The sequence below is a fragment of the Manacus vitellinus genome, unplaced genomic scaffold (genome assembly GCF_001715985.3).
Source record: "Manacus vitellinus isolate BGI_N305 unplaced genomic scaffold, ASM171598v3 scaffold_5_pilon, whole genome shotgun sequence".
Classification (NCBI taxonomy): Eukaryota; Metazoa; Chordata; class Aves; order Passeriformes; family Pipridae; genus Manacus; species Manacus vitellinus.
The window spans coordinates 4759167-4767377 of NW_021940682.1; the positions used below are offsets into that span (position 1 = coordinate 4759167).

General features: G+C 44.4%; 1 protein-coding gene across 1 annotated transcript in view; it reads left to right on the forward strand.

The window, feature by feature from the left end:
- The first annotated feature begins 530 nt into the window (after window positions 1-530).
- The window catches only part of MICAL3 (microtubule associated monooxygenase, calponin and LIM domain containing 3), a 166384-nt gene continuing 158703 nt past the window's right edge, over window positions 531-8211 (forward strand). The window contains exon 1 of the mRNA XM_029963545.1: window positions 531-793. The gene's annotated coding sequence lies outside the window, so the exon portion shown is untranslated. The remainder of the gene's footprint in view (window positions 794-8211) is intronic.

Consider the following 8211-nt stretch of genomic DNA (forward strand, 5'->3'; position numbering starts at 1 on the left):
CACTTGGCAGAAAAATACCCTTTTGCTGTCTCAACTGCTCATTCACCTGCTCACAGAGACAAGATTATATCGCTCTGTCCTAGCACTTCTTCAAACACTGCTGAGCGTGTGCTCGTGTTCACATGTTTACCAGAACAAGGTCTCTTTTCTCCTCTTTTCACAAGACATGGTATTTCCCAGAGGAAGCCAGCAGCTCTCCCGGGGCTATGCCAGCTTTCCTACACTATGCAAACAAGGTTTAAAGATGCTGTAGAGCTCCGTGAGCGGAGTAACGGGGGGGAGGAGGGGGGCTGTGGGGTGTATGTGGGGTGTGAGGGGAATACCTTCTGTATAAAACAGCCTTTTTTTTAAAGAAATCTGTGGATTACCCAGGTCAGAGGAATCCTCAAAGGAGGAGGCAATACACACACTCGGTGCTCCCATTGCCGCTCCCTTAGCGAGCCACGGGGGACCACTGCTCCGTTACTGTGGCAACAGTGACGAATTGGCAGCCAGGCCCATCATCACACAGCCTCCTCGAGACCCTGCGAGATGCTCCGGGAAAGACTTACAGAAGGCGATTTGCATCTGAGATCCCATTTCTTTTAAATTTTGGCTTTACCTGGCAAGCCTAGAGAAAAAGATTGTTGGTACGAGCTCTCCAAGGAGAAACCCGTGTGGGAGCAGGGCATGAGGAGTGGTGAGGGGGCTCTAATTTAGATGGCAGCCCTTGCAGAGGCGGGAGAACTATTGAGCACCTGTCGGGGAGGAGTTGACTCATGTGGGAAGAAGGTCACTTACGCAGCCTCGCTCTGTGAGTACTGACCCAGCTGGCCTCTCGTACCTCCTGCTGCAAATGTTATTTATTGTTTGTAATTAACTATCAAATTCTGGGGGTTCTTGTGTCTAAGGAGAGAGATTTTCTTTTGTGCTGGCTCTAGGCTTCACGCAAAATCCATGAATGCACTGCTGGCTTTTTGTCCTAGGCGTGAATTCCTGCAGGAGCTGCAGCCTCACCCGTCAGCAGCAGGTTTCTCATAGCAAGCTCGATGAGATCTGCAGGGCAGGATCTGCAGTTTGCAGCGAGCACTGCACAATCTGTACCTTAATACCAGGTTTTGTGCTCTAGCCAGCTAATACAGTACTAGATCAGCTTTTCATTTCATTCACCATTCCAGCCTTTGTTATACAAGCTAACTTATTTGGTTTTGCTGAGATTAAGAATTTAAGCAGTGAGTAAATCAAATGCTTGAACAGGTGCAGAGAGATTGCCCTATGTAGGATAGAGTTACAAGCAACTTCATTTCAGTGAGACAAACAGATGCACCAGATAAACTGCTGCTAGAAGGAATTATTATATTGGCAAATATCAACCGTGCTCCACTGTACCACATGGATGTCATAGTCAAGCACACAGACAGTAGCTACGGGTGAGATCAATCAAGCATGGCTAACAATAGGCATCTATAAATGTAATCATGTTACAGAGCAGTATGATCATCAGTTTTTAATTCTGTCCTGAAAAATGTTAGTGAAACCTAGAGATCTGTGAAAAGAATATGCTGCTTTGTGAAAAAATAATGCATTACAAAAAAAATAATAAGGAAATATGAGGAAAAAAAGAAATGAAAGGTATCTTGTACGCCATAGATCTGAAATCTTGATCAACCTACAGCCTGGTCACATGAAAGCCAAGGAGATTTTTTTTTTCCTCCAGATGAATTTGGTGCTTGTTCTGTTCCTTGGCCAGACGGCAGCACTGGGGCATCTCTGGCTGTAATCTCATTAAGACTATTAGGCTGCGATTGTGCTTGTGCTTTTGCTGGCATGGCTTTAGGCAGACAAATGATCCTCAGAGCTCTCACAGTTGAGAGGAGACGGGGGTACGTTCTCTCTCACGAGGTTTGAAAATCTTACAACCTCGACTTTGGAAAGGCACTGTTTGCAAACCAGCTGGGAAGGCAAACAGGGACAGGTCCACTCAGCCCAGGCACAGAAGGGCAGTTTATGAACACGGCTTCTGTTCGTGTAATGGGAGTCACGTGTGTGAGTGCCCGGCACAATAACGACCAAACACACTCCCCTCAGTGTGTAAATAGTATAAAGCTGTGCCTGTGTGAGTGTTGGCATGAGAGGCTGGGCTACTACAGAAAAAACCCCCAGAAATCAGAAATTAATAATTTGTTAATTTTTCCATCCCCAGAACCAGTCCTGTGTTCTGCTTTGTCCCGCCTGTTGTAATTAACACGAGCATAGTAGCTTTTGTTTTGTTGTACTGTTTGACCAAACTGAAAAATATTTTGGTGATATTTCTGGATGTTTCTGGAGTCAGATACAACTTCTTTTCATTCAGTTTTAGCCCATTACTCTTCATTACAATTCCTGGGGACACTGTAAATACCTGTTCTTCCTCTTCTGCATTCCTGCATCATTCATATATTAGTAGATAGCTCTGTCCCTCAGCAGCAGTGGAGCTTAAATACTTCTGGATGTAGCTGGATTTCCAGCCCCCTCTGTGACCCCTGCACATGTGGATCTCCTGCACATAAACCCACACCGGTTGATGTCATTCGCGCATGAGCCTTGGGAAGCAGCCTGTGCTGAATGAGTGCCAGTGTACCACACAGTTCATAAATATGTAGAAGTAATGGGCCCTATCCCAACAAGCTTAGATTCAGAAACGTTTAGCAGATGTTCTGGCAGTGGGGGAGGAAAACAGGAGATGAATAAATACAATACTGCAATAGCAAATACTTTGTTGATGAAGCTGCACATAAATTAGAATGACAAACACACCCTTAGCAGGACTTTGACCTATCCGTAAAACAACATCGACATGTTTTATTTATAGTAGTTTCATGTTCTCAGGATCAATAAAGTGACTTCATTGATTTACTTTTCCCTTTTTATTAATACTTCTCTAAACAGTGATGAATTTGAATGGAACATAGGTAGAGTCTTTGTTATAGCTTGTCAAAGGACAATTCCAGTAGTACTAGCAAAGCAATAAGGTTCTCAGCCAGGACAACAGAGCCTTTTGCTAAAGAGAACCTAACCATGGTTAAGAGTTTGTCCCATATCTGTTTGAGATTTGGGGCTGTCAGTTATTTCTAGACAATACCACAAGGGAGCTGCTCTATGCACTTGGTTAAAGGAATAAAAAGTTGTTGCTTTAAAAACAAGTATAGGAAACAGCTCAGGCTGTCCATTAATCCAAACTCCACATAGTAAACATGCCTTTTAGACCTTAATGCATGCTACATGGAGTAAACCAGTCTCAACTTCACAGGCAGTTCTTGTGTGGAATTTTATGGCCCAAATTAGATGAAGAACCAATAAAGTGTCTCAATGATGACCTTGCAGGACTTTTCCTTACGTTTCACCATGGTGTGTTTAAATCCATTCATTTTGGTTAGTACAAGGAAATGCTGTACTTCTGATTTTTTGGTTAATGTATTAATTGCATAGTATGGCAACAATCTAGTGGTACTTCATCTGGGTATTGTCTTCTTGAATATCTGTGTTTTCTTCATTGGCAAGCAGTTGTTTTACTGCTTTGACTGATCTTGCTCCTCTTCACACACTCGAGCTGTGCTTCCTAAAGGAAGCATGAAGTGAAACTCAGCTGGGCTACTCTTCCCAGCCCTTAGCATAATGTACAGTTTTGGGAGGGAGTTTTCTGCCCTTGTGTAGCCTTTGTTCTGGGTTACTTCTACTTAAAACTTTACGGTATAGTGAAGTGAAAGTTGTGTGTTTCTCATCAGCTTCTCATATGCCCACAGTCCTGAGTCATAGCAGCAAACTCAGCTGCTATTTTGGATTTTACTGCTTGGAAAAATCTGAGAACAGTGAAATTGTCTACGGTGTTTGTGCACAGACCCAGTGCCTAGAATTTAGTTTTCAAGTACTAAAGTCTATCCTGAACACTCAGCAGATTTGCATGTACAAACTTTCCTTATTGGTTCCTGTTTGAAAGCTTATTTTCTCAGTGTGGAGGGTTAGAAACATTTTTCTACATGATCAAAATTTACTGTCTCTGATGGGCCATCTTTTTATTTCCCTGTTTAACTGCAGAAGTTTTTATCTAGAGAAGTTTCTACTTTTTCTTAGTGAGCCAATTGGTAGCTTTATTTCAAGTGAATTACAAACTTGTATTTGTTTTCTTGTAACAAAACGTCAGCAGCAATTTATTTGGAACTCAGCTCCCACCCCAGCACACAACATCAGTCTGGATTAGTGTTTGCATGTGTGTTCAGGGTGGTGGAAGGGGGTTGGATAGCATCATTTCATAAATATTATAGCTATTCAAATGCCTATGCAGTGAATAATCACTTGCAACAGGAGCATGTCGGGTGGTTGGTGACTTCTGCCTTGCATTTCAAACACAGGTAGAATACCTGTGTTATTTCTTAGGAAGTCAGTGCTATGTTTCCTCCAGAACTGGGCAATTCTTCCTGCTAACAGTTGCAGAAGACAGCAGATTTTAAGACCTCTCTAGACTAGACTAGTCCTTCAGTTTCCTCTGGAAACAGTTCATCTTTTGGAAGTGCTCAGCTGCTGATTTGTATAGAGATTACTTTTGCATTAAAAAAATGGCTCTAGCTGTCCAAGTAAATGTAAGCATGAGAAAACAAGACTATAACTCATCAAGGAGATCCCTGATTAAACTGCTTCCAACAGGTGGTAGTTTAAATACAGTGACTTTTAACAGAAACATTTGCATACAGGAGATGAGAGTTCCTGTCAGTGGAGGTGCTTCAGTGGTGCTTTGGTTTCATGTTGTGGCCTTGACTTTTACAAATACTGATGTAGAAAGTAAAAAAAAAAAAATAAATAAAATCCTTTGGCGCTGTAAATGTATAAGATGTATAAACAGGAGGGACGTTGGCAGAACACACCAAGTTCTCCTTCCATTCTGCATCATACTGGTAAGGCCTCAACTGGGAACATGCTGCATGCTGTTCCTGCACAGAGAAATTCAGGAAAGACATGGACTACAGTGAGAGCCACCAAAGGGGAACACCAGGAATCAACAGTCTCACAATCTAAACCAGGCGGACAGGCAAGAAGAAATGGAGTTTTAGGTCTGGGGAATGTAGTAAGGAGTGACAAGAGAAATCTTCATGCATCTAAAAGGCTGTTTCAGGAGTAAGAGGAACAAACATTTTGTTTCTGTTGGGTAGGATGAGAAGTAGATGTAAATTACGGTAGAAAAGATCCAGGTTAATCATTAGGGAAAACTTTTTCTAAAGGCAAAAAGAGTGAATTGTGAGAAAAGGCCATCTTGCCCGGATAGACTGTGGTGTCTGCAGCATTGGGGAGGTCTTTAAGGGGTAAAACAGATGGGGCAGAGATGCTTTCACAGGGATGGAGTTAGATGACCTCTCAGTATCCCTTCCAGTGCTGTAGTTTGGTGATCATCTTCTTGTTGGAAAATCCAGTTGCTGTGTTTTATCTTGCTAATTCCAGATGTGGGGACTCTGCTCTGGGACAGTATGCTTCCAGTGGAATTTGCTGTTCTTGGTTTTTAAAGAGATTACAAATTCCCACAGGAGCAGTCATGCACCTGGCAAGTCCTGAGCCTTGGAAGGTTGTCAGAATAGAATTTAAGGTTCCCTGGCTATTTTTACTGTGAAAATAGCTTTGATATCGTAGAGATACCAAAAACTTTCTTAAATTTTCTTCTGTAACTTCCCTCCCTTGCTATACTCCTGGGAGCAACACCTAGCTCTTATGAACTTTCAATAATTTCTCCTAGAAACAGAATACATAAAAAAGCAGGCCTTATTTTGCTATATACACTTTTCAAGAGGGGACACTGTATTACAATCTGACTTTATTTTGAGCAGTAGCAGCTCACCTCCTTTAAAGACCTCAATCTTGAACCACAATATTTTCCCTGGGCTGGTTTGGGACCGCTTCCTCAACAGCTGCTGTGCTTACTAGCGGTCACTTCTGGAGTGCCAACACCCAGTTTTACTGAGCTTGCAGGCACGAATTCACAGGGAGTCAGTCACTGCTTGGCTGGGGCGAGGTGACTTACCCAGCCCAGTGCAAACCAGTAGTTCTGCAAAGCCCTCAGGCAAAACACAGTGGTGGACTTCTCTTGCACATCACCAGTCTGGAACATTAAGCTTCTACCAGGCTGTGATGCAGGATTTCAGCTGCCTTAAACTTGCTTTTATTCTGCAAAATAGCCCGTTTTGTACCGATGTTGCAGTTTTTGTGAGTGTGCTTTATGAGCCTAAAGTTCTGTACAGTACTGCCTGCCACCCTCCTCCCACTCTGAGCACCACGTGCATGCAGTGAAAAGGGACATGCAGAGGCAGTATAGTGCTTTGTTTTTCCTTCAGTTCTACTTGTTTAAACTCTTCCTCTTACAGTGCATTGTGAAAACTTCTTTGGGAATCCAACAGCATAATGATGCAAATAACCCTGTCATATGACTAAGCCTCTCTGGTGCTGGATTCCAAAATATCGAGCCAAGACGTACAAGTCTTGCGGTGGATGCCATAGGCAGCCTCCTGCTAGAGTGCAGATGACTCTCCAGTTCCCTAATGGGAATTGTTTGGGTCCTTATTAGCACTTTACAAAGATTACTGTTAAACTGCCAGCCCTCCTCCTGACTGCTCCAAGCGCTCAGCCCAGTAATCACCGCACACACTGTGAGAGCATTTTAAAACGTCTCCCAAATCACTTTGTGTAAACCCACTCCTCTGTCCGCTTTCATTTTTCAGTAATCTAACACATCCCCAACCTGCATCTTTGCAGAGAAGGACACCTTGATGTATTGGTTATGAGCAGGTAGTAGAAGCTGCTGCCTCACCTGCAAAGAGCTGCTCTGTCAGTGACCTTCAGTGACTTCCAAGGGGGAAGATCCCCTGGAATCCCCTGACTCTTCCTACCCTTTGGTACTTGTATGGGCATGACTTTGTGCATCTGCTCAGGTAAGGAAAGGTGTCCTTGCCAGATTTTCCAGCACGTAAGCTGAATCAGCAGGCTGAGGCTCTCCAGTGATTGCAACCAGTAGCTCTAATTTCTATGCTCATGGAAACACCATCAGTAAACAGGGTGGGTTGAGCCAAGTTTATATCAGCTAAAGGCTTTCCTCCATCTGTTCTCAGACATGGATATAGACAGTGAATTGGGAATTGTGCACTTCTGGCTGATATTTGTCACACCACACTGTAGTAAGGATTTGCTCAGCCATATCATGAGCTCATTTTATGCATCTCTTATGAATGATGTCTGTTTGGTGTATCTGTTTGGTGTTTTATCGTGTGTTATTGCAGTACCTGACTGCTTTTCACGCCAAAATCTCTGATAGACTATGGAGATCAAAACTTCTCTTCGGCCAGGGTTGTGAGACTGTGGCTTTGGTATTGGCGACACTGGGACTGTGTGGTTCTGAATGTGAAAGGTGTTCGAATTATCTCTGCTGAAGAAGCCTATTTGAAGGAAAACTGGTGCACTTATTACTGTTGCTATTTTCCTGGGTCTGTGCTTGACTCCTAATCCCTGAATCATGGACGGCGCTGCGTTGGTTTGCATTCCTGCTCCATTCGGGTGCTCACTGACTGGCTCCCCCACCTGAAGGGCTCAAGGGCACTGTCAGCTGAGTGTGGCCAGGGCAGCACAAACGTGTGCACTGCTTGCACACGCTGAAGTGCACAGCTAGGAAGGACACGTTTATATACGAACAGTACACAAACCTATGTGTATATCTTTGGGCAGCCGTGACTGTGCTCCTCCTGCCTGCTGGATCAGTCGGGAACCAGGGGCTTCTGAGAGCAAATGGAAAGGGAGATGTGCGTATTTATACCTGTGATCCCACATGCACACACTAAACGTTTCTGTGCTCCTCTCAGCGCTCTCTTGGAGACCAGGGCTCTGTCGTTTCCCTGTGCAGCCCGTGCCAGCGCTGTCACCTCAGTGTCACCCGAGGGATTAGGCAATATTTGGGTCTCCCGAGCTGACTCGATTAGCAGGAGACAGGGATAACGGGAGCACAGCAGCATTCACCTGCTGTAACACTGCTCCTCTCGCCGAGCGCGGGGGCGAGGAGCCTTTTCCCGAGCGCATCAGGATCCCGACAGGACGGGTTGCTACGAGCACCGCTGCGAGCTTCTCCGCAGCCAGCCCCGATCCCAAAAATGTATTTCGCCCTTTCTCGCGACGATTTTACGGGCGCCTCCCCGGCCTTTTTTTAGGTCTGATTCGCCGCCTTTGCCC